Source organism: Orcinus orca, chromosome 4 (assembly GCF_937001465.1).
Source record: "Orcinus orca chromosome 4, mOrcOrc1.1, whole genome shotgun sequence".
Classification (NCBI taxonomy): Eukaryota; Metazoa; Chordata; class Mammalia; order Artiodactyla; family Delphinidae; genus Orcinus; species Orcinus orca.
Genome location: NC_064562.1, coordinates 43761918 through 43784070, shown reverse-complemented (window position 1 = coordinate 43784070; position 22153 = coordinate 43761918). Strand labels below are relative to the sequence as shown.

Here is a 22153-nt window from a genome sequence, read left to right as displayed (position 1 = left end):
TTGAGTACTATTTTCCTAACTGAACCCATTACAAATGTTTTTATGAGGGCTCAGTGGGTGTTTTTCCAGCTTCACCATGCCATTGTAACTCATAATAAGGCAGGCATAGCCCCACCCTAACCTAATCTTAGTCACAGGACAAGAACATCTGGGATAAAGGTCACTGAGAAGTCCAGATGAACAGGTTAGACACACAGAATCAGCACATGCACCTATACCCTAAATCTACCTATTCTTTCTTTTCTTTTTTTTTTTTTGTTTAAATTTTTATTGGAGTATAGTTGATTTACAATGTGTTAGTTTCAGGTGTATAGCAAAGTGAATCAGTTATACATATACATATACCCACTCTTTTTTAGATTTCTTTCCCATATAGGACATTACAGAGTATTAAGTAGAGCTCCCTGTACTATACAGTAGGTCCTTATTAGTTATCTATTCTATATTTAGTAGTGTGTATGTGTCAATCCCAGTCATCCAATTTATCCCTCCCTGCCCTTACCCCCTGGTAACCATAAGTTTGATTTCGGCATCTGTACTCTATTTCTGTTTCTACATATTCCTAATAGAAAGATTGAAAGAACATAAAATGTCATGATTGCCCTTTGTAAGAAAATGATATCAGCTCATAGATTGGCACCAATGCTTGGTAAAACCTTGGACAAGGTGTGAGGGATCCTGGCTCCATTCTCTGTTTCGAAATATAATATCAAATGCTGCTCCTTGTGGGTTTGGAACTTGTTTGGGAAAAAAGTTTATCACCTTCCCTCATACAAATTTTATCCACATGATAATTTGAAATTTCTCCTGTGTAGTTCTCCTTCCCAACATAATAAGAAAATTAGTCTTTCTAGCTGGGTTTTTCCCAAACCCGTAAACTCACACCAATTTTCTCACAAAATTACACCAATTCAGTATTATCAGATTATATGAGAGAGAAAACCCACAGGTGTAATTAAAGCAGCAGGGGCAACTCTGAATTCGAAGTAGCCTTTCTTTGAGTGCTTTGCCTTATCTTTTTTCAGGGAATGGATGATACTCCGATGTAGCCAAACCACCTATGAAGTAAGAGACAGGGTTTTAGTGTTTATTTAGTATTACTTAGAAATGATCATGGGCCTACTTTACTCAAAGTTTAGTTCTGAGAAAATGTGGGCTGGAGTGTATAAAAGCACGTTATTAAATTTTAAGCAATTAACAAATAAAATTACTTCCTTTTGCTGGAAGGTCAAGTAAGCAAAAAGGTCGAGTGAACAGAACAGACTGGAATATCACAGACCTGGATTCAAATCCTATCTATTTGACCCTAGGCAAGTTCCTCACCACTCTCTCTTTCGGTTTCCTTATCTGTAATATGGTAATATTGATGTATATTTCATCAAGGTTAAATGTATTCTGTATTAATAATGCCTTCTACATACACTAAATTAGTGAGAAGATTAAATGATGTTTGTAATGTGGTCTTATGGATATTCCTGTCTTGTTTCTGAATTAAATAGGGATGTCTCTGGTGTTTCATAGTGAGCTATGACCTCACTATTGTTTTTCAATATTATGTAAAAATATTCCTGAAAAATCTTCCAAACAAAATATAAGAAATGGAATTGATTTTATCTCCTTTCTGATATTTTATTTCTAGTTAAAGATAATATAAACCTCTGTTTAGAAAACCCCAGGAGAATCAACTAATAAAACGTTAGAATTAATTTTTAAAAACGTTCAGTATGGTGATCAGATTCAAAATAAATATTCCAAATTCAAAAGTTGTTCTATGTATTAGCAACAGCCAGTTAGGAAATAGGAAAGGGGAAAAATCTCATTTATAAAAGCAATAGAATATATAAAAATAATAACAATAACTTTGAGTAAAATTCATGTGGTACCTTACATAAGGAAAAAGTATAATTTTTTCTGATGGAACAGAGAGAATATTGGAACTGGGAGCTATTCTTTATTCTGAACGTGATGAACAAATGTGATAAAGATGTCAATTCTTTGCAAAGTAATTTATAGTTTTAATGTACTTTTGATAAAGTTTCAAAAAAATTTTAAAACATTTCCAAAATAACTTAGAAAAAGTGATGAAGGAATATCAAAAGGTACTCTAAATCTACAAAAATCAACATAGTATGCTATCAAAAAAGAAGAGACAAAGTCCACTGGTTCTAATACTTATGAGAACTTGATATGTAAAAAAGTGAGTGACACATACTAACAGGGAAGGAATTAACTCTCCAATGATGACATGAGAACAAACTGGATAATTTAAAAAATAATCAACACAGATATTCATCTCATCCTACAAATTAAAAGTCATTCATCCCATAATTATTTAATATTGATGCCACAGAAAAACTGGAAAAAAAGAAAGGTGATAATGTTGGAACACTCCAACACACACACACACTTGTAAACATAACCATATAAAGACAGAGATATACAGCTACAGATATTTACTTAAATGTGGAGAAGTATCATAATAGTACAATTGTATGTGAGCAGACTTCCTGGTTGTGACAATTGATTGCCTGCGTTGACCCAAGTGATCTGCTTGGACAGGAGGGGTCCTCTCAAACATCAACTATATTGTATGTGTGTCTAATACCACACATTTGGTTAAAGAAAACATCTTTCCCAGACAGAAGACTGTTTTTCAGTCTCAGTTTTGTAAGTTGCTATTTCCACCTTCCAAATTCTCACAAACAAAATTAAACAGCCAGTAGGGGAAAATAATTGTTTAAAAATATGACAGGATTATTTGTATTAATTATGCAAGTTTAACCTTAATAGTAAACATGGGTTATCTTACCCTCTCTTAAGACCCATCCTTGCCCAGCGACACATCCAACACAAATCTAATTCCACAAGCTTGAAGAGTAATGTATATACTTTATTGAAGATGGTTTTATTTGGTTGAAGGGCAGAGGTGGCAGCAAACACAAGGTTTCACTGCATAAAACACGGCAAAATATACTAAAGACCCTCTTTGCTTATCCTTCCCATCAAAGCCTCATCAATCAGAGTAGCTTCTCATCTCCCTTATCATTCTGTCCCCAAAGCCGTAGTCCATTCTGGCTATTTTTCTCTTGTCTCTGCTGCTAAGTGTCTCCAAATTCTTACTATTTTCATAACTCACCCCCTTCCATCAGTTATCTCCATATTTCCACATTTAAAAATATATTTCCATGCCTTTTCTCATCTACATTAATTTAGCCTGTATTCTCCCAACCATGACTCAATCCAATTAGCTGAGATAAAGGCTCATCATTCCCTCCTATGAGTAGAGAAATGGGGACTGGAAAAGAGAGAAAGGGAGAGATGGAAGGATTACAAACTTTCATGGTTTAATATAATTTCCTTTTATCTCTGTCATACATATAAAAAGTCAGTATAAAAATACTAAAGTTCCAATAGAAAATGAATAAAGGATATGAACATACACAATACAGAAGCAGAAATATAAAAGACAAATGGATATAGGAAAAAATCAGCCCCACTAGTAAACAATAACGAATGAAAATATACCATGATTTAACTTAGCAAAGATTAAAAATTATAATAGTCAAGCTGATGGAGGTATAGTGAGGTTAATATTCTTTTTTTTTTTTTGCGGTACGCAGGCCTCTCACCGCTGTGGCCTCTCCCTCTGCGGAGCACAGGCTCCGGACGCGCAGGCTCAGCGGCCATGGCTCACGGGCCCAGCCGCTCCGCGGCATGTGGGATCCTCCCGGACCGATGCACGAACCCGTGTCCCCTGCATCGGCAGGCGGACTCTCAACCACTGCGCCACCAGGGAAGCCCCAGTATATTCTTATATAATGCTGGTAGAAATACAGACTGAACAATCTTTTTGAAATGCAACTAGGCAGTACGCATTGTGAAATTTTAAAAGTTTCCAACCTTTGCCATTTCTAGGAATAGTTATAAAGAAATAATCAGAGAAACACACACAGATCTCTCTATAATCATGTTCATTATTTATTTTAGCATTATTTATGACAAAAGTTAAAAACAACCAGAAGGCTCAGAGTTGGCTTGTTATAAAAGTAATTTAAGCTATAGTGATACACTCAAATCTCACTTATTAAAAATCATGATTTAAAAAACCTATGTAATGATGTTGTAAATGCTCATGCAATAATATAAAGTTAAAGGTTATTTATGCATATGTTGAATAATCTCAGTTATATAATACAAATGTATGCATAAGTAGGAAGAAAATACACCATACAAATGTATGCATAAGTAGGAAGAAAATACACCAAAGTATTAACTGTGGTTATCTTTGGATTGTGGAAATCTTTGTTTCCTTCTGACTGTCCCTGAATTTTCCAAATTACCCATAATGAGGAAGAATGAGAGAGTATTACTTCCAAAATCAGAAGAGATTTTTAAGAACCAAGAAAAGGGGCTTCCCTGGTGGCACAGTGGTTGAGAGTCCGCCTGCCGATGCTAGGGGATACGGGTTCGTGCCCCGGTCCGGGAACATCCCGCGTGCCGCGGAGCGGCTAGGCCCGTGAGCCATGGCCGCTGAGCCTGCGCGTCCGGAGCCTGTGCTCCGCAACGGGAGAGGACACAGCAGTGAGAGGCCCGCGTACCGCAAAAAAAAGAAAAAGAAGAAGAAAAAAAAAAGGACCAAGAAAAGACATCCAAATTCTATTGTAGATAATCAAATGTGATTCCTGTTTGTCATTAATTGATATTTCAAACTCATGAAACTAAAAGACAAAATTCCTTATCCCTGGGAGAGACTTTCTTGAGGACAGAATATAATTCTCAGGTTCCAGGTAACTTGATAAAGTTGGGGAGAATTGGAGAGAGATGTGGAGAGACAGAATTACATTAATAGAGTATAATGTGAGTTGTATGGTTTCAGGAAAAGCCTTAGTTCCTTGTTCTAAATGATAAAGTAGGCAATGAATTATTAGAAGCCATTAAAGGTGAATTATTATTGTATTTACATTTTCCCATTTGTTTGGCACAGTAGGTTTTTTAAAAAGCTCTTTCTAACAGAATACCTCCACAATTTGGTCAACAAACGGTCACATTTTTCTGTGATATTTTTGGGTTGTTTTTATCATTTATCTTTTTTTTTTTCCCCTTGCATGACCATGGACAAATCATTGTTTGGGCACCTGATGCTAAGAATAGGATTTGATATTGACCAGATACGACTGCTTAACATACAAGCCTTCCGGCAATTACAAATGGGACACTGCATCTTAAAGCTGAAAGCTAATGTTGGAGAACTAACTCGGTTACTTTTCGAGATCATAGCTTAACCAAGTCATCCATTCCTTTACCCCTGCCATCCACCTCGCAAACACGCGTTAGTCACCTGGAGGAATTAGGTAAGAAGATGAAAATAAGTAACAATAAATCCATCTTCACTGTTAGAACCATCTTAGGGTCTGATCATTCTTAGAAAGTCCAGATGCCAGTATTTTTATGGATAATATACACAGATTTCTTCTGGTCATTAAACATATCCCATATGGTTGGGATTTTATAAAGAACAAGAGCAATGTCTCAGGGGATTCTCGGGTTTTCCTATGGTATTCTAACTTTAGGGTAGTTCCAGAGCTGAACACTCCTCCAAGAGCCAACAATGCCTCTGGGGAACCCCTATAGCCAAACATGAGTTCAGAGTGCGTCTTGGGAAATAGCTTCTACTATTATAGAGCCTCAAGCCCACTCCATTCCTAGGCGGTCATGCTCCTCTTTGCTCAATCAGGGTGATTTCAGGACAACACATAAGGCAACTCAAGTCATGTGAGTGACTACACTTTTTGGAGTTTACTTTAAAAAAAAACACTTTCATTATAAAATATATTGCATATATCTTTTAAAGGGCATGAAATTTGTATGTACAAATAAGAAATCACTATTAAGAAATAGTTATAAAGGAACATCCGTATGACTATCAAGTGCAGTAAGAACATTGCCAACACCCACAGAAGCACCCCGTGAAGACTTCCTTGTCACTAGCCTCCCCTGAGTTCATTTTTTTCAAGTACTCCCTCTTCGGCCCCAGCAGGGATTCTTGGCCAAAATTTTATCAGCACTGAAGTAGTGTTAGAAAGGCTTTCCAAGAATCGTCCTTACTGTACAGTACGTGACTCTATTTTGGCATTTAATAAAAAGGCTGCTACTATTTTAAAAGACTTCTCTATTGATCATAGGAAATGGCTGTTTTCCAGGACATAAAAGGCATGTATGTTCTGGAGAATAGCTTGCTTTAGCAGTTCAAAAAAATTTCATCTTGATTTTTTAATGATTATTTCTAAAGGGATATTTTAAGCAATTTGCATTTCCCCTTTCAAATTCTGTTTATATCATTTAGCTGTTGGGCTCTTAGATTTGTCTCATCAGCTTTTATGTATGTGTGTATATGAATATATATATACATATATATATATGTATATATACACACACATATGTGCATTTGTATGAAAATGAATGTTAACTCTGTCTGCCATATTTGTAACAAATATTTTCCCCAGACTGCTGTTTAAGAAAGTGCAGAAATTCTTAACTTTGTTTATGGCATAGATTGTATTAACTTTTGCCTTCATGAATTTTCCAACAATTTTCAAATAATTTGAACAGACATTTCCAAACATTCACGAAAGTAAAGGGAATATTATAATGAGTCCAAGGTACTCATTACCCAGCACAATAATTGTCACCATTCTGCAATTCTTGTTTCATCTATTATCTCCCATCCCCTCATTGTTCTTTTGCTGAAGTATTTTAAAGTAAATCTCAGACATAATATTATGTCACATGAGAATACTTCAGAATATATCTCTAGCTGATAAGAGCTTTTCAAATAACAACCAACACACCCATCAATATTGACAATAGTTCCTTAATATCTAATACCCAGTCAGGCTCAATTTTCTCTAATTTAAAAAAAGTATCATTTCAGAATAGGATTTTTGAACTCAGATTCAAATAGGGTCCATGTGCCATATTCGGTTGATATGACACTGAGGTTTCCCCTCCCTTTTAGATTCCATGCCCTGTATTTGTTGAAGAAACTGGGTCATCTGTCCTAAGGAATATCCCACTTGCTGGATTTGGATGACTGTATTCTTGTGATGTCATTTACCACATTCCTCTATCCCTTGAATTTTCTACCAAGTGTACCAAGCGATAGTTGGATCTACAGATTTGATAAAATTCAGGGTTAATTTTGGAGGACATAAGGTACTGTGAATCTCCTTTTGCATCATGGCATGGGACACACAATGTCTAAACACTATCCCACTTTTAGCGATGTTAAAATTAACTACTAATTGCAGTGATTGTAAGCCTGATCTATCCTTTATAAAATTCCTAATCAACATTTGAGCTAACATTTTTAATGGTCATTGATAACTGTTTTCTAGATCCATTAGTGCGCTAGGGCTCTAATGCACTTGAGCTTAGAAAGCCTTAATGTTTTACAATATCAGATCACTAAATATTTTCTCAGGACTTTATTGTGTGTGTGTATGTGTACTTAAACATTCCAATCTTGAATCAGCCTGAAATTCACTTCAGTGTACAGGGAAAATGAGGATTTAAATGGATTTCTTCTAGAAAGAATGTGTTCCAAGAAGGTCTTCAGACAAGTAGTCACCATGTAACACCACGTAACTAGCAATGGAATTTCTGACTGGCTACAGTGCTTTCCTAAGGGGATCCCAAACTGTTTTCCAAACAGTTAATAATTTTTCCAATACTCTTGGTGTCCTGGCATTGGAACGTTGATTAGAGAGAGATTTCATTATTTACAGAGACAGTAGGACTCAGACTAACAGAGTATCTGAGAAGGTTGGGGTGCTATTACATTTTCTCACAGTAAGTGAGTACTTATATACCAGAACGGAAAACTAAGACTTTTGTGAGTACTCAGGGTTTTGCTCAATCACTAAGTTTTCAAATTTTGAAAATGTCAGCTTTTTATTTCCATAAACCATCATCTTGCCATTGAGGGAAATAACCTTGAAAAATCTGTACGCATGACATAATGACTCAAATTTAAGCAGAAGTTGTTATACTTTCTTTTCTTCTTTAAGAAAAAGAACATAGTCACCTCTTTCCAGATGTTGGCACCTTCTGTCTTCTCCTTAAACTGGCAGAAATAAAACTTATTGGCAGGGTAATTATTTAGGTCATTTTTTTAAACTACTGTAGGATAAATGGTATTAGGTACTTGATTTTAATCAGGAATAAAAAAGCTGTAAGGCTTTTCTCAATGATTTCCCTGACTACAAAAATATCCCATTCAAACTAATGCTAGGCTAATTGTGCAAAACTTTTAATCACTTTATCTCTTTGTTCAAGAACCATCCATAGAGCCCCACTGCTTAGAGTCAAATTCAAATTCCAATTCCTAGTTCCATGTTCTTTCACTACGGATCACCCACCAACTAGCCATCCTTTCCCCTACCACTCATTCTTCAGAGTAACTCTTCAATATTTTCACTCTAGTCTATTCTCTGAGCTTATTGTGCTTTTGCACTTGCTAATCCCTAATCTGAACACTTTTACAATTTCTCTTACCCAGTACAGAGTCTAGTTTTTTTTTTTGTTTTTGGCTGCATTAGGTCTTCATTGCTGAGCGTGGGCTTTCTCTAGTTGTGGCGAGCAGGGGCTACACTTCGTTGCAGTGCACGGGCTTCTCATTGCGGTGGCTTCTCTTGTTGCAGAGCACAGGCTCTACGCATGTGGGCTTCGGTAGTTGTGGCATGCAGGCTCAGTAGTTGTGGCTCGCGGGTTCTAGAGAGCAGGGTCAGTAGTTGTGGCGCACGGGCTTAGTTGTTCCGCAGCATGTAGGATCTTCCTGGACCAGGGATTGAACCTGTGTCCCCTGCATTGGCAGGTAGATTCTTAACCACTGCACCACCAGGGAAGTCCCAGAGTCTAGCCTTTAAAAAAAAAAATCCATACATATCAAGTTTAAATTTATCTACAAGCATTTGCTTGGTGGTGGCCTTTGTAGATCTCTTTGTTCTTTAAATATGCCTCTTTAGAAACAGAATGGTATAGTTTAGCATGTAAGTTTTTTTCTTTTACTGTTTACAGTATATTTGTTATGGTTGTCTAACTAGATTGTAAGAGCAAAAGTAGTATGCTGCATAGGACTTTATTTTTAGATCTTATTAAAATAAAATTCTTAAGAATTTTTAAAGGATCATTTTGATGATGTGCTTATCAAATCCACAAATGGCATAACCGTGAGAGTGCGGTAGATTTTAAAAAATGGACACAATTGTCGTGTTTTCTTTTCCTATCTAGACCCTTTGTAAAGTGACTTTTGAAGCTCCTCTCATCAAGATATGGAGTCTGTTTCTCCAGCCTTTGAAGGTTTCTGGCCTTAGAACTGTTTTGGCCCACAGAATACAAGGAAAATGATAGCGTCCCTGTTCTGAGCTGAGGACTCATGGGGCCTCTCTTGGTTTCATTTGCTTTCTTGGGACCCCTCTTCTGATATGTGGACAAGAGTAGGTTAGCCTGTTGGAGAAACCATGAGAAACCATGCAGAAAGAGACTAACCATTTCAGCTGAGGTTCTTCTAGACTCACCAGCCCCCAGCTGACCTAGCAGCTGATCACAGATGCATGAGTAAGCCCAGTCAAGTCCAAGAACCACTAAAGTGAGCCCAGCCTAAGTTCAGACACATAGAATTAAATTGTTTTTTAATCCACTAACTTTGGGATGGCTTCATACATGGTAACATTAATGAATACAAAGGGTAAAAACTTTTACATGGCAGAATCTTGATCCTAGAATATTTTAGCATTCTACAACCATAAACTACACTATTGAGATAAAATATAACTGATTTAGGGCTTCCCTGGTGGCGCAGTGGTTGAGAGTCCGCCTGCCGATGCAGGGGACACGGGTTCGTGCCCCAGTCCGGGAGGATCCCACATGCCGCGGAGCGGCTGGGCCCATGAACCATGGCCGCTGAGCCTGCGTGTCCGGAGCCTGTGCTCCACGACGGGAGAGGCCACAGCAGTGAGAGGCCCGCGTACCGCAAAAAAAAACCCAAAAAACAAAAAACTGATTTAAGTACAAAGCTCTAAATTCAAGTTCAAAAAAACCAGCTGTGTGAATAGAGGATAGCAGAGATATAGCTTACTAACATATATGCAGAACACTTAGTGGCTTTGGTTGACCACAAGCATATGACTCAACCTTGTGTTTCCACTCTTACAACAAAGCTTATATGATTTTATGCTGTGTTAAATGTATAAGACCCCAAAGTGGGGTTTGTCCAGAGGACGATGATCATGATGCTGAAGGGCCTAGAGACCATCTCACACAAGGAAAAATGGAAAGCAATGCAATTGTGTATCCATTAGAGATACTGAAGGGGTAGAGTGGATAAGATAACTGCCTTCAACTATTTGAAGAGCTAACATGTGGAAGAAGACTGGACATGTTTAGTGTTATCTCATTAAAAATTAGGATCTATGAATAGAAGCTATAAGAAGGTAGATTTCAGGGCATCATAAGGAAGAAGTTGAGTTAGAGAGGCTGCATGTGTATACTGTTTAAGAATGCAAACTACACAGTCAAAGCTGGGTCTTCCACTCGCCAGCTATGGGATGCTGGGCAGTTGCCCAGTTTCCCCATCACCTGTAAAATGGAAATAATAACAGTACCATTTCATAAAGTTGTGATAAAGATTAAATAGGATTTTTGAATACAAAATGTTTAGCTCAGTGTCTGGCATACAGTAAGCACTCAATACATTTTATTTATTATCATTATTAATAAGAGCTATTTAAATATGACATGAACTGCCTCAGGAGGTGGAAAGCTCCCTCTAAATGGAGATATTCAGAGGAGATTTGGCAGGTATTTGCAGGATAGATTTAAGCATTAGATGAGAAGTTGAGCTAGAGGACATTTAAATTAGCTTCCAGTGCTGAATAAGTCATTCTATATCCCTTAAGACAGGATAACTTCTTTAGTATCTCCCAGAATACTTAGCACTATATTTAATAAACATTTTTGATTATATAAGTGTATATTTTTCTCATAGTAAGAATTGTTCCATGCTAAAATGAAGCTGTGTGAGAATTCTTGATTTTTTTTTCATCTCTTCTCCTCTAAAAGAAGCATACCACTAAATTTTATTTTTATGATTGCCATATTGACTAAAACTAAAGAGTACAAATTTTAGTGCTACAAACTCTCCATTGTGGGACATTTAAATTGGTATATTCAAAGCTCTCATCTTTTCACACTTGGCATTTCCCTATCAGAATGCGTAATTTTAAACTGGTCAGATATTTTCAAGGTACCAAAGGCTGAACTTTCTTTGGTAACTGACCAGCCATCCAAAGTCCCAGCTGGAGCCAGTAACCATTTTTCCTTCCCATTGTACAGACAGCATCTGGAAACACTGACCATGATCACTCTTGCCTTCTAAAGGCACTGTGGGCACTTCTAACTCCCACCGCAATTCTATTGAATAAAATGGATCTGGTTGATTTACCTAAACAAGCTAATATGTCTATCTCCTCAGTTATCTCATTGCTACCAGTTAAGAGGAAGGAATTCACATAGGCCAGGGTGCTGTCTTCTCCAAGTGATAAAAATCTCCCCTTTATGAGCTTCAGCATAGTAATTGGCATTAATCATCCGTGAGTAGTGTTTACTTTCCTCATTAATGAAAGTTTAGAGTCAGGCACACTAGCCAAGAAAATCTTAAAATGTGTAAGTAGGGAGAAGAGTTCTAAATTGTGGGTTTGAATGAGCTCTGAATTCTGGGTTTGCGGTGAAATGGACAAGGTATTCATAGGCACCAACAAGATTTCTGGGCCATCCATTCCTGGCGTGTGCATGCATTGTGCCACACCCGGAAGAATACAAGCTAAGAAACATGCTCCATTACCAAGAGGAGGCAGAGATACAAGCAATTTCAACAAAGTGAGAGCAGTGCTGTAATAGGAAACATATAAAGCACAGTTTAACTCAGAATAGAGGCTGTAGGAGGGACAAAAGAGAAGTAGAAGTAAACTGTTAAGACAGATTTTTAAAAAGAGGAGGGGATTAGGCAGGACCAAGTAAAAGGAACAGCATGCACAATGGCAGAGTCGTGAAGTAGAGTGTCGTGTAGGATTTGGGGGAAATGAGTAATGGGAGCTGAGGCGAGAGGAGGGGGAGTATTTCACACATGCCTCCCTCAACTATTTAGAGAGATGCAGACTAGCTCAGTAGTCTGTGGAAAGCCATTCCACCTTTTAGTCAAGTAAGTAACTTGATCATATTTGCAATTTGAAAGGTTAACTCTGTAGTGATACTGATGAGGTATTGAAAGAAGAGGATGAAAGTGAAGGTAAGGAAACCAGTTAGAGGGTTCCTTAGGAACCAGATGAGAGATGAGGAAAGCCTTAATTACAGCAATCACAATGGGAAAGGAGAAGGTGAGATATTAAGGATTTAGAACCATCCCAGTTGGATGGCTGACTGAAAGGATGAGGTCGGGGGAAAGAATTATGGGTGATACCCAAGAACCTGGCTTGAATTTCTGGGTAGAAGGTAGGAACATTCACTGAGAGAGGAACAGAACATCTGTAGAGCAGGGGAATCAGAAGACCAGAAAGAGGCACTGACTAGTTTAGTTTCAATCGTGTTGAGCAAATGAAACACGAAAATAAAGAATACTGCTCAAGAAGAGAGAGTTGATTTTTTTTTTAAGTGCACCAGGAATGGAACACTGGGGAACACAGAACTGGAGGTATTATTGAGGGCAGATGAAATAGCAAAAGAGACTGAGAAGGTCAGATGAGAATTAGAAGAGTCAGCTCTCATAAAATCCCTCAAGAGAGGAACAACTTTCGAGAAGAGGTCAACTGAGTCAAGTTCGAGAAGAATTGAAGTGTACTCTGGGTATTAGCAGTTAGGATTTTCCTATTGACCTTGGCAAGATCACTTTCACTGGTGCAGCGAAGGAAGGAAACAACTTCCATGTCACAAAGCATGAGAACATTTTCTCTCTCTCACTCTCTATCTTTTTCTATTTTGTTTTAATCTCAACATGTCTCTTATCGCTGATTCTCTTTGAAAGTCCTTAGTGTAAAAATTGCAGTTTCTGTCTTTTGCAAATGAATAGAGGCTTTTAAGAGTTATTCTGTAAGTAAATGTCTTTTAAGGTAAAGTTGAATTTTTTCACTAAGCTGTTCGTTAGAGAGGTTTCAGAAGGCATTTAATGGAAAGCAGCCTGAACCCAGGTAATTTGAAAACAGCGATCTCAGATAAACAAAATGAGAATTTCTTTCCCTTTCTTTTTCTACCACTTCCCCCTCCTCAATAACCAGCTGAGATATGGAAAGAATTAAGCTTGGTGCGTTGGGGACATAAATAATGAATAAGGCACAATTCTGCCCCCTCACAAGGAGATTACAAGCCTCTGCAAAAAGGCAGACCCACAATCAGCCAAAAAACGTTCATAGCAGTAAAAGCAAAGTTCTATGGGGGCCCAAATGTAATTCCCCATCTCTCATAAAACCCAGGAAATGACCTTTAAAAACATAGACACAATTGGGGAGTTCATCGTACCACTAATTACCTCCCTACTCTTCAGACCATAAACTTTTATGCAATCTGCTCTCTGTTCACTAAAGAGAACAGATGCCTTTATTTTACCAGGCATCCAAACTGCCTACCTGAAAAAGGCATTAGTAGCAAGTGGAGATTTCAGCTCTACCCTTGTCTGTATGGTGATTCTTTTGTTACATTGAACTTTAATAATACCACTTTGACCCTTTTCATTGAGAGTGTTAAAGTTCTTAAAATTAAATGCATTGCCTCATGGATTAGGTGAGTACCAAGCCTCCTTCTTCCAGAGGAGATAAACTGGGACACCCAAATATACGGAATGGCTTCTGAGGAATACTATTTTGATCTGAGTAACATCATGGTGTTATCTTTGCAGTTCATACCCCCTTTAAAGTCCTTTGTAAAGCAACTGCCTTTACAGGGGCAACCTAACGCTGCATGCTCACACATTATTTCCCTATTGTGCAGGGTTGCTATTTATAATGGGCCTTTTGGAAAATGAAAATCTAAGGTTGGTTAACTGTAGCCAGAGTGACCCATAATATAAGCCGGGTCATACTTTTTTTGGCATCCTTTTGCATCCTCTCAGGAAACTTTGATTATATTTCAACTAGGAATAAAAAAGAGATTGTCCAAATAAATTTTTTAAAAAATCTCTCCAGCAGGTGGTTAAGGCATAGGTTCTTAAGTCAAGCATGCCCGGTTTTGGATGCCAACTGTACGGTTTGCCAGTCTGTGACCTTGAATAAGTTCTTTACCCTTTCCAGGCTTCATTTGTAAAACGATTTAATGAGAGACCGGATATTAAGAACTCAGGGTAGTGTTTGGCACAGAGTTCTCAAACAATGGAAGCTATTATAATAATGATTATTGCTGTTATTGTTTATACCAAATTGCCCTGAATTACTGTTTATAGCACACGGCCTCACACTTGGAAGACATTCAATGTCTGTTTATTTCTTAGTGGAAAGAAGCAGCTGGCATAGAATGCTTAGAATGCAATATTTCCAAGAGGAGCTTCCTTTGGCTTTCTCAAGGGTACCCCGAGTACTGAGAAGGTAGCAAAACTACATAAATTCTGCATTAATTCTGCTGATAATGTTGTAGTGCTATGTCTCAGAATATAGTGATATTATGTTTTTCTGATCTATGTGAATAGAGTACCTGCATGCTATGCCAATCCCAGGTCATCTTTTTTCCCTGTTTTCAGGTGGGACAAATTAAAGTTTCTTTTTTGGTCAATAACAAAACAGGTAATATTTTTACTTAGCATTTTTCCATCAGAAGTTCCACATGGTATTTTGCAACCAGGTTCTGAGAGAGAAATCAAGGCAGCGTTAATGGGAAAGTGTCACCACATTGAGACAAGAAAAGAATAAACAATAGTTCTATATAATACAAATATGACTCTGAGACCTTTGATAATGGCATGGTCCCCAATAGTAAGGGTCTGGTGATTATATGTGTGTATGTGCTGTTAACAAAACATTTATCTCACATTTAAATTTAAACATCAAGTACTTTGCAGTTGGGTCATACATATTGTATCATACATTTCAGCCTTTAGAGATAAGCTGTAAAGCAAGATCAGAGAACAAGAATGATTTTTAGGGCTTCCCTGGTGGTGCAGTGGTTGAGAGTCTGCCTGCCGATGCAGGGGACACGGGTTCGTGCCCCGGTCCGGGAAGATCCCACATGCCACGGAGCGGCTGGGCCTGTGAGCCATGGCCGCTGAGCCTGTGCATCCGGAGCCTGTGCTCCGCAACGGGAGAGGCCACAACAGTGAGAGGCCGGCGTACCGCCAAAAAAAAAAAAGAATGATTTTTAAGTTTGCTATTTCCCATTTTTATAGTGTATAAGCATCTACCTGTTTCTGAATTAATGAATTTTATAAGCCTAATAAAATATATTCTATAGATATTGTTTCACTTATTTCCTGTAGGCTTTGGGATCTGGAATTGAATATGTTTCTGTGCTTACATGAGGACATAAATTGAACTGCCATTGGTTTAACCATATTTGTTCAACCTTATTCCAACTCTTTGGAGCTTACAAAGTCTGTTTATAGAGTCATCTTGCCTGTTCGGAATGTTAGGATGGAAAGACTTCTTGTCCTTGTGTGTCAGGCTGCATTTCTTACCCAGTTGAACTCTTACCAATGGACCTAATGTAGTAAATTTCAGCCTAGGTTTTGGTTGAGTGGTAGTGAGAATCCAGGAATATAAATTTAGGGCAAATATATTTTCACCTCTAGTTACTTGATACTTATAGGACAGTGTTAATGGTATTGATTAAAATTTTTTCTTGTCTTTTGTAGATATAGTAGCCCACTCACATAGAGTACTATTCAACAACCATTGTGAACGAGGATACGAAGGTGAAGATAGCTGAATAACAAACTAAAATTCCATATTCATGTAACCATCAGTTGACAAACACTACCTGCCTATTGTGTGAATGTCATGTGTCAGGCATTTTGGGCGAAGAGATGATGGGGGAAAATGACATGGACTCTAACGTGGGGTAGCAGTAAGAGTCCTGATGATGTCGATGTTTTAGAGGGTTAATTTACTAAGCCAAAATAATGTGTTATTTTATGTTAATAAAAGGAGAGTTGATCTAGAATGAGGTATGAGGTAACAATTCACTTTTCCCATAAAATCCTGTGTAACTGAGTTACAGCAAAAGCTGAAACCCAAGTTGATTCCCTAGAGCCCTGGGGAGTCCATACCTGCTTCAGATGATGAAAGAACAGAATATTATGCCAAATACATGAAGATATTTATACATATTTCCAAACTAATGACAGCTCCTACATACAATAAGTATCAATAGAAATGTTATTTGACCAGATAACGAGTTCCACTACAGCGCTTGAATTTGAGCATTTTCAGTAGAAATTTGTTTGCCTCAGTTCTAAGGAGAGCTTCTCCAAAATTCAGGATATGATAGATACCTAGGTTTACTATGTTAGAGCTCAAAGATGGGGTTCTCTGCTGAGCAGAGTTCTGTTCATCACCTTATCCTCAGGACCAGAAGTTAGCCTCCTTAACTCTTCTTCCTCATCCAGGCTTGATTTGGAAGACAGGTATCAGCAACTCAGCATTTTCATCCCTTTAACTGATATTTACTGTGCCAGGCTCTGCTTTCTACCTTCACTGGATCCTAAGCGACTTCTCATAGGGCATGCAGCCCACTTTCTCCCCTGCTTTAATTGTGTGCTAGGATACCACTGCAGCTACTGTACCAATGGCCAGACTAGTAGTGGTGTAGTCAAGGTGGAAGTTGATTTCTGTCTCAGGCAATAGCAGTCTGAAAACAAGCAGGCAATGGTTCTATGTTGTTTCTCTGCCATCCTCTCTTGGTCTAAGGTGGCTGTTTCAGCTTCTGCTACCATATTTGTATTCCAGCCAGCAAGTGGGGTCTGCCTTTCTTATGAAGGGCATGACTGAGACATTGAATACATCACCTCCATTCATATCCTGCTGGCCACATTCACATCATATGGCCACATCTAACTGCAAGGGAGGCTGAAAAATGTGCTCTTTAGCTGGGTGGATGCCCAACTAAATCCTCCACTATCTTAGAGGAAGAAGAAAATCGACCCCTTAACTTGAAAGTTTCTTTCACCTTGTCACAAGAAGGCCTAGAAGAAAAATATTCAGCTTAATGTATTTTGCCTCAGTGACCAGAAGCTAAATGTATAAAGAAAGAGATCCAGTAAAATCAGGGGCACTCACCCTCAAAAAGTTATGTTTATCTACAACTGTAGCAATTATAGTAGATTCCTGTGCTCAAAATTATTATTATCTTTTGATTATTCTATTCCTGACTTCTGGTATTGTTTTTGGAAGCAGCAATAGGCCACAGAGTAGCTTGTGGGTTGGCTTCTCCATCTTCCTGGGTCACTTAGAGCCCTAAACATTAAGTCCCAAGCTACTTCTCATAGAATTGGTGCTGTCTATTCAGACCCAGCCATGATATAATGAGGTAACGTTCAGTGATTCTCAACAGGTCATGACTTAGAAGACTATTCTTAAAATGGCCCTTGTTGGCTAAGCTAAATTTTCCTTTGGTAAGAAAAATTCTCCAGTGCTAAAAGAAGCTGAAGATCAATCTGCAAAACGGGGCACCTCTGTCTGTTTTCTTCCCATAGATGCCTCCCAATTTTGAAACAAAGCAGCTCTATATTTTGTTGATTCTGAGTTCACCAGTTCCTTTCTTTTTATCTGTTGTTTATCCAGTTACTTCCATCTAGCTCTTCCAGTTTCCCCTTCACTCACCCAGAAATACAGAAGGCCCAGGGAGCCTCGATAACTTTCTTAGCCACCCTTCCATGTAATAACACTGCTATCCTGCAAAGTTGTTTATCTACCTCCATTTCCTTCTGGTAAAATCAAATAATGCATTAAAGTTACATCTTTAGACTGAGGACAAGTTTACCTGTCACTTAAATTCTACTGAGAAAGGTAGGTTGGCACAGCCATGGTCATGGGCAGCTCTTAATCCAAAACAGCTCCCTCTGCTTGTGTATTCTACGCAGCTTTCAGCGGTCAAGGCACTTTATTGGGTCGTTTTGACTTGGCATGAGCTGCGCAATGCTTTGCTGAGTTGAACTAATACTTCTCTCAGCCCACTATCCTGTCTTGTCAGTAGCACCAGTGAGAATTTTGTGGGAGAGTCTGGAAGTTGAATTTTATGTCATCTTCCAATGTTACCTATCTCCCTAAATCCCTGCTTTTGTTTCCATCATTATTCTCTAATTCCCTTTCAGTAGTCCACTTTGAATGTGCCATTAATTTATTGAAATTCTCCAATCCCTTTTGCATTTACTGTTAGCCTGTGCAACCTCTTGGGGGGAACATGTTTACTGTCAAATACATTAAAGTAGTCTGTCTTAATTCATTCTCCAGAGTATCTCTTACAAATTACAAAGTCCTCTACTTATAACATTGTGGCATTTGGGGAAGTAAGTTCATCCTGAGTTTTCACAACAATATTTAGCTGCTGCAAAGTCAAGAAAGAAAAAGCTGCCAGGTCATCCCCAGGAATTCCCAAGACACATATTTTCTCATTTGCATTCTTATTTACATAAATTTGTATGCTCCATTCAAAAGGCGCTGATTCCAATTATGTAAAATAAAACAGGAAACTCTTCTATGTCTGAGAGTGGATAATCACACATCCCAGGCTTGCTTGCTGCCCAGAGTGATTTCCAGGGCTTCTCCCCTGAAAAGAAGGAAGTTTCCCTCCTTTATTCTTACCCTCTAATCATAACCACTAATGAAAAGAGTTATCATTTAATGGTAAGATTGGAGTTGGCTCCAAAATATTCTTTTTTCTATTATGAGCTCACATTGGAATCGTCTGTTTTCCAACTGGTGTTTTCCCAACACCTTTCCTCCCCTCCACCACCGGTAGGAAGGAAACACTGGTCCTTGGTTCAGCTTGGGGTACCCTAATTTGGGTGGTAGAAATTGCCTCTGGGTCCAGCTTGCAGCTTTTTACCCAACAGAAAGTTTCTTGGCAGTGAGTAAGAGAGTTTGGATTCTGGGCAGATTAACCATAGGTTTTAATTATCCACCCCCAATGCTGCCTTCCATTGACCCCTATAATTAAAGCTTGACTTTCTTACATATTTGGCATCATTTTCCCCTCCAGGTGGATGGATCACAGAGCTGATTGCAAAACGAATTCATTAGAGTATTTTACAGAACATGTGTTAAGCCCAGAAGCCAGAGCTATGGGGAGAAAAAAGGGCGAGAGTATCCCTTGGGAGCAGCCCCACTCATCCCAGGACAGTCCTAGTGTCACTGTGCAGAAAGACACCTACCTGCTCACTCCGCCCTGGGCGGGAAGGAGACCTGAGGAACACACAGTGAAATATCATTGAACCAAGAATGGTCATACTGCACTTGATTTCCTTCTGCTCTCTGACAAGCATTTCCCAAAGTTACTCTCTACCGTTTCTATACTGCTGTTAGTGTTTCTAATCAGGTCTAGGAAAACATCCAATAAACTCTGGACTATCTATTGGATTGAAGTGAAATTTAGTCAGAAAAGACCGCTCCAGCGTTCATGGACTTCTGACCTCAGCCTTTGAAACAGCTTCTTTCCATCCCCACAGAGTGGTGTTCTGTTTAGAACCTATATAAAGTCAAAGGAGGCGGGGCTGGAGGGGACTGAGGCCAGGGGAAGGCAGTGAAATGGAGCTGTTACTAACACATTTTGTGATGTTCAGGGAGTGTTCTGTTTGTTTGTTGTTTTCATCTTTGGGTCAAAGGATACTCCTTTTACTTGGAACTGAAGTCAGCAGAGGGGAAGTGCAGACCTTACTGAACCCGAAGTACAGAAAGTCAGTCCCTAGAAGCTTGGGTTGCTCCCCTGCTACGCCTGCAAAACCTCAGCGGGCTGACAGCGGGAAGGAGACTTCCTGTTCGACTGGGAGTTTGCACTCTGCAGAAAGCTGTCTTGGCAGGACTTGCCGCCAAGGCAAAATTACCAGGAATTGCTGGGAAAATAGATTCATTTCCTTTTAAAAACTACAAAAGCTTCAGTTCTGCCCACATATATATAAGTTGGAGAGAAAAGCCCTACTGAAAGAACTTTTGTTTGTTTTTGACTTGTCTGAACAGTGACTACGTTTCATCCTAGTCCTTGGAGTGTGTGTGGTCCAGAGATGCACCACTGTAGCAAAGGATAGGAAGGTGGCTGCTATCCCAGGTAGACTGGCCCTTCAGTTAAGGTGTGCCTGGAAAGTGTCCTTGACGTACTCACCAGAGTTTTGCCTCCCTTCCTGATGTAACAGGGAAGAGCCAAATCTGACTACATGTTGGATCTGTTTCTTTCACTTTAACCTTTTCTTTCTCCTGCTTTTGTTCACTGAAAGGATACTGTCTATACATAATGGCCTGCCTCGGTGAACCCTGCCTCTCTGCCTAAATGTTAAACCAAAGTGCCTTTGTTCAGGGAAGCATCCTGACCCTGTCCACCCGGTGGATGGCTGCAAGGAAGAAGAAATTAACACACCCCCTCCCCCGAGGCTGGCCATTCCAGGTGATATTTGCAAAACTTACGGCCTTTTTTTACTTTACTTCCTCATCTCCTCCCTCCTCTCTGCTCTATAAAAGAAACTGGCATCCAAACCCTGATAAGATGGTTTTTTGGAGACATTAGTCTGCCATCTTCTCGGTCTGCCGGCTTTCCGAATAAAGTCGTATTCCTTGACTCAACACCTTGTCTCCCGATTTATTGGCCTGTCGTGTGGCGAGCAGAGCAAGCTTGGACTCGGTAACACTGACATATAACACGCCCCAGCTCCCATTTCTTGGGATAAGCAAATTGAGCACGTGTTTCCTCTAAGTTTACCATGTGTATAGTCACTTATTCATTCATTCAACTCATTTGCATAATTCATTGAGTATTTGGATACATAGTGAACAAAATGGGTTAAAAAATCCTTGCTCTTGTGAATTTATATTAAATTGTTTAATTCTTTTAAAAAAATAAATAAATTTATTTATTTTTGGCTGAGTTGGGTCTTTGTTGCTGCACACAGGCTTCCTCTAGTTGCGGTGAGCAGGGGCTACTCTTCATTGCTGTGCGCAGGCTTCTCATTGCGGTGGCTTCTCTTGTTGCGGAGCACGGGCTCTAGGCTCATGGGCTTCAGTAGTTGTGGTACATGGGCTCTAGAGAGCAGGCTCAGTAGTTGTGGCGCACCGGCTTAGTTGCTCCACGGCATGTGGGATCTTCCTGGACCAGGGCTCGAACCCATGTCCTCTGCATTGGCAGGCAGATTCTTAACCACTGCGCCACCAGGGAAGCCCTAAATTGTTTAATTCTGATGACAGTCCCGTGAGGCAGTAGTATTATTATGAAGCCCTCTTTACAGGTGATTTCCTCAGTCACAGAGCCAGTGAACGGTGGAGCCGGGATTTGAACCCAGGCAGCTGGATGCCATTAAGCCCACACTCTTAACCATCCAGCTCCACACTCCCTAGTGAGACTGATGGGTGTGATTTCAGGTTCAGAACAGGTGCAGTTTAGCCAAATACCTGTAATTTCTCTTCTGGAGGCAAAGTCTTTCATTCCACAACATAATTTAAATAACAAATATGTTTGAAAGAGGTAGTATGGTGGTTGGATTTCACACTAAGACGTTGAAGCGGATCAGAGTTTGCACCCCAAAATATGCCACTTTGGCATAAGGATTATCTTGAGCCAAAGGCAATTGAGAAATAACATGTAGGAAAAGCTCTCTGCCCTCTCCCTTTCTGTCTAAAAGTAGAACATAAATTTCCCTTTGTAAAGGTAACATAAATTTGTAAAGGTGTCTTTCTTTCCCATACCAGGAAGAAGATGACTTTTAATCACTGGAGATGATTCTTATCAATAGAAAAGGTACCAACGTGAGTTTGCATAACAAACCTTACGAAATAACACAATCTTCCATTAATTGTCCCCACATATTTACCATCTCACAATTTATGGCCCAGAGAAGCCCAAACCCCTTTTCCTTTCTCTTGTCACTTCTCCACAGTTAATCACTCTTTGTTAAAATGGTATATAAGCCCCAAATACAATTGCT

General features: G+C 39.1%; 1 protein-coding gene across 1 annotated transcript in view; it reads right to left on the bottom strand.

Moving 5' to 3' along the window:
* The window catches only part of RASGEF1B (RasGEF domain family member 1B), a 451463-nt gene that overhangs the window by 115641 nt on the left and 313669 nt on the right, over positions 1-22153 (bottom strand). The gene's annotated exons all lie outside the window — the stretch shown is intronic.